Consider the following 6020-nt stretch of genomic DNA (forward strand, 5'->3'; position numbering starts at 1 on the left):
ACGATTCATCATTATCATCATCAAGCTCAGTGACCATAACAAATGATGATGAAAACAAGGATAAAGATTTACAATGTCCAGAGGCATTCATTGAGATCTATCAAGTGACCAATACACTTTACAATCAACAATTAGAAAAACTTTCATCATCAACAATTAACCTACTCTATCAATGGATAATTAGATTATCATTAATAATCTCAATTACTTTAGTTAATTGGAATTTAGGATTTAAATCATTCTCACCAGCAATGGAAATGTTTGCCTGGTCATCAAATATCAGTCAACTGACCGTTGGTATAATGGCCTCAACAATTATCTCAAATTATATTCGTGAATTGTTAACAATTAAAAGTTCATTTGATTGGATTAACCTATTTACTTTACAATGTTCACTTTATTCAGATAAAATGTTAACCACAGTTAAATCAGCTGATCTCAATCAATTAATTGATTACATTTCAAGTAATTATAATCGTTGCCTTTCAATGGTCACTTTTACCTCTCCATTGAAAAAATTTGCTTTCTCCTTATTGTTTACAATTTACTTAATCTCATTGACCACATTAATCCTTGATTCAACTCAATCAATATTAACCTTTAAATCAACCTCAGGTTATACTTTAATCACCCTGATCACCTCAATTATATCAATTGTCTCCCTGTTCAGTACAATCTCATCAATGATTAAATCATCAACCAAATGTTCATCAGCCCTTTGTCAGGCCATGTTGGCTTATCCTAATCAATTGAATACAATTTATCCAAGATTAGAGTTAATCCGATCATCGATATTCACAATTAAGCCTAAATTGAAATTATTTGGTTCCATTGCACTTGAATTACCGTTATTCCTGATGATGTCCATTATTTTTATGGTTGAAATTACGAGATATGTTAACTAACAATCAACACTAATTGTTAATCATCTCCATCTTAGGAAACAATAAACGGAAACTCAACCAGAATCTTAATTGCTGGTCTATCAATTTCCTCACCTTATCTTGCAATATAAAGTTAAATTGGTGGTTAATTATGGTAACTAATTGTTTCCAAAATCAACCAATTGTCCCAAAAATGTAGTAATGATACACTTACATGTATATATAAGTTTGTAATTGATGGAAATTAAATTTTGATAACATTTCATTTGAAAATGATCAAGAAAACTTTGTAGGTTCTTGTTCATTATTATTATTCAATTCGGATAAAGGTAGACTGAATATCCATTCAATTGAAGATACACTATTGATAGAAAAGGAAACACAGGTAAGTAGTGAAGATAGAAATTTCTTGTAAGAAAATGTCTATTGTCAATCAACATCCGGTTTCTATTATGATACAAGTAATCACAACTCTCTCTCTCTCTCTCTCTCTCCCGGAACCAGCTAAATAAACAAACGGCGGGAAATCACAGAGTCGATTGGTGTAAAGTGTGTTACAGTAGCTTAACAATAGAGTAAAGATTAAGGTGGTTAAGGTGTGGAGGCGAAGGTAATTAAAGAGGAAAAGTACGATTAAATGGTGACCTCGTTATTGTCGTTGTCTCTTTTCTTACGTTTTAATACCCGTACATGTATATGCTCATAGATGTACACGCTTTTCCTTTTTTCCTCTTTTTCTCCCCCAAATGAGCACCATATTCATTGAGTATCTCTTGGTGAAATGAACGAAAAAAAAACAAAATAAAGAAGAAAGAAAAAAAATACTTCGTTTCGCCTCTCTGGTCAAGCGAAAAATTATCCTGACCACTATGAATGTAGATAGAAAACAAAGAGTGAAAATCACAAATCTGATCAACCAAAAGTCTGAAAGGAAACATTAATATCATTAAATTAGCTTCAAGGATAAGCCTCCTCATCATCATTCCTGTGACACTTGACTTTTCATCCTCATCATCATCATCTTCATCATTATTATTATCATAGTCTTTTCAATGTTATCAAAAGGATCTTCATTGAAGAGAAACCGTTCCAAGTACCAAACAGCTTAAGGATGAAAATGGTGATGATGTTGATACTTTTTGGGAAGAAGAGGAAATGAAAATGAAAACGGAAACTGAAATGTCCGACGATTTAATAAGTCACCATTATGATGATTAATAATGACACAAGTAAAAAGTATCATTTAATTATAAACAAATCACGGTAAAGATTAATTATGAAAATGTGATTACCTGTATCTTCCGCTTCATCATCATCATCACGATCCATCACCTCATCTTCCTCCTACTTTTATCATCTTAAACTTTGTTGACTTGTTTTCCCCCATTAACATTCAATGGTAAACACTAATAATCAACTCGATGATTTTACCTGTTAAAGGTGAATACAAATGCTTACCTGTATTTATATATTTCCGGTGACAATTTTTACTCTTTAACTTGTTAACTATAATCAATATATACACAACACCGGACGTTTAACAAGTGAAGGTTAATCAATGGGTGTGATCAACCTGTTTTACTTTAATTATTATTATGATTAATATTAATTTCTTATCAACTATTATCAATAGATTATCATTATTATCAATTGATTGTGATAGAAAAAAAAATTACCAAGAGTCACACTTTCAAGTGAGTAAAGGTAAACATGAATAATCAAAGTGGAGAAAAAAACTCTTAACATTTTAATTCAAAGAAAATTCATCTAATTATAAATTCAACACAATTAATTAATTGATTAACTTTAAGCACGATCGAGAATGTTTACCAAAAAATCCGCTAGATGTCAATAGGAGTCGAAAAAGTTTCGAAAACTTTTTTTGTAATTTGATAATTAATTCAATCAAATGTGACAAGAAAGTTAAACTAAACAAACTTAAATCAGGTTAATTTTAATGAGATTTGATTAGTTTGATTAATTAGTTGATGATTATTGTTAAAACATTAGCTGATTAAGTTTAGTTTTTCTTGAAAACTTTTAATTCTGATTTGATGATGAGATAAATTTTCTGGTTTTTTATTTGCTTTCTGTTAACAATTAACTTGATTAAAAAGGTGATTTAATGTATTAGACTAAGAATCATGTCCAGTTGAAAAACATTGACAATTATCTGTGACCAAATCTTGTTAATCAACAAGATTAAAAGAAATTAAAAAGCCTAATTAATCAAGGTAATTTTAACAGCACCATTAACCTTGAATACTGAGGTAATATTAACATACAGAGACAGAGAGGAGAGAAACAAACTTGATCTATTAGCAGATTAATTAATTGGTTGATTAAAATGGTTCAAGACGATGAATTAATAATGAGTAATGATGATTATGATCAATACAATAACATTCTGGTGTCTCTTAATGTTAATGGTTAACCTTAGCAATTATAATCCATAGATAATGTTGAGAAAAAAACATTTACCTTTACAATTAAACTTTGTATGCATGTTTTATACCCTAAGGGAGTTTATCTAATGTAACAGTTATCCAATAATGTACCAGAAAACAAAAATTTTACATGATGATGATAATGAGGATGATGAAGATAATGAGTAAAGAGGAGGCTGAATGATGAGGCAAGATGATAATATGAGTTAGAAAAAAAAACCATCTGATTATTAGGAAGATGATTAAAGGTATTATATGTTTCACGCATTTACCTGTGTTGATGATTAACTTAAGGCCTTGAGAGAGAGAGAGAGAGAGATTCTCATCTTCATCTACATCTTCCTAATAGCTTCATCCTCAGGTAATGAATGATTCAATCGTTTACCTGTCGATCATTTTGTGTCATTTTTCAACAAAATGCTAAGAAAGTTTTCCGAACACAGTTGACATCCAGTTGAAATTTTTCTTGGCCATTTTCATAACTTTTGGATGAGGATACAAATGAAAACTTATTTATCCTCACTTTCCAAGGTCCAAGGTGATAGATTAATGGTCATCTCTCACACTTTTCTAATGTCAATAATCATCTAATAATGACTATTACATATCAAGGTAATTGATGGTCAGCTAATGGTGGACAAATGAGATTGAAAAAAAACATAACTTGTATTGACTTTTATTGGTTTTTCACATCATGAGGTCTCATCATCATGTACCTGATGATGTACATATTCACTTGGTTATATGATATTAATGAACAGGTAAAAAAAATTGAGTAAAAAATGATGACAATTTAATTGATTTTTGATAACTTACTTGTCATTATAACTAAATTATCATTGAGATCAATCAATGAGCTTTAAATTGGAAAGGGAAAAAAATGACCAATCTTTTTTTTCACTTCCATAATTAAGATGATAATATCAATGGTGATGAAGATAATGAAGATGATGATGAAAAGTTGCCTTCTTTTGCAAGTTGAGTGGGTTTGATAAAACTTTTACCTAAGGTAAAGGTAGTTAACTGGTTAGTTAGTTAATTAAAGTACAAATTAAGATGCAATCTAATCTTGATCATCCTTGAGATTATCATTGATTTCCGACGGACATTCAACATTTCCGTGTCAATTTAATGCTTTTTTCAAGTGATAATCAAACTTTATCTTGCTAATCCTTGATAAAGACGACGAAAAGACAATCAAATGGCTGAAATTGTCACACAATTACAATCCTCCAATCTCACTGACCCATTACCCTTACCCTTTAGCCGAACCATGTCCGATTAGATTTGGACGAAACAATTTCCGTTCGTAGTTACCTGTGTATTTAACCTCGATTATTGAACCATACCAGGTCAAAGTGCAAAAGCTAAATAATAATAGGTGATTATGACATTATTAATATGTTAAAATAGTAAATATTTAAATAATATATTGCAATGCCCTTTGACACGAGTCTAACCACAATTACAAGGTGCTAGTTTTTTCATTCATTCATTATATTCAATTATAATCTCAAGTTAACCTTATAAGATGATTCGAGTGTGTCATCATCATCAAAATCTTACCTTTCGTTTTCATCTTCATCAACTGTATCATTTTTATGGCCTTAGGAGTTTTAAGAATTGTTATAAAAAATATATATAGACATTATTATCATCCATATTATCATCTTCATCTTGATCCTCATCCTCATCATCGTCATGATGATAATGATAATCATCATTGCGTGAAAACCTCTAATCAGAGTTTTGACTTTTATCCATTTAAACTCATTATATTTTGTGGTTTTCAAGTTAAACAATTTTTACCTTTTTCTTTCTATACACAATATCATACATATACTAATACACTAATACAACAAATACTATTACTATTACTATCCAACTACAACTACAAACTTAAATTGTTGACAATTTAAACCAAATTAAATTAAACATTGACCTTCTATGGACACACCTAACACCATTCACACTATGGTACATACTTATTAATACAACAATCCAGTACATGAGTGAACTGAGTTGACAGAGATTGGAAATAGTTAAAAAAAAGTAACATTTATTTGCTTTACTATCTGATAATTCATTGTTATCATGACGATGATAATGATGAGGATGATGAGGATGATGAGGATGATGATGATTATTGTTGCTGTTGTTGTTGTTGTTGTTGTTGATTAATACAAAGAGAATCAAACTGCAAACAATTAATTATAATCATCCTTTGTCATCTTTTGTCATCATAATCAAATAAAAAATCATCTTCTTCCTCATCACCATGACCATTATTGAATAAAAGTCCACAAGAAATTATCTCAATCATTGAGCGAAACTTTTTTCCTAAAAATATTATATCTCATTGATCATTTTCATTATAATCGAATTGTAATCCTAATTAAAATTGAGTAAATATCCAATGATTAGGACTAATTATGATTACGATTGAAATATTGCTACGCTTCGAGTAAATTTGGTAACTTTTATTTACAATTTTATTATTTTACTCGAAATTCCCATGGAAATATTTTCATTCATGTTTCTCAATACTCACTTCTTATCATCATCTTCATCCTTGTTACAATGATTATAATCATCATAATTATCATCATCATCATCATCATCATCATCTTGGTCATTATCATTGTTATCAGTATCAATTTCAAGTTAATATCAAAAGCCTATTATTTTA

The sequence above is a fragment of the Panonychus citri genome, unplaced genomic scaffold, assembly GCF_014898815.1.
Source record: "Panonychus citri isolate SS breed McGregor unplaced genomic scaffold, ASM1489881v1 Contig00142, whole genome shotgun sequence".
NCBI lineage: Eukaryota > Metazoa > Arthropoda > Arachnida > Trombidiformes > Tetranychidae > Panonychus > Panonychus citri.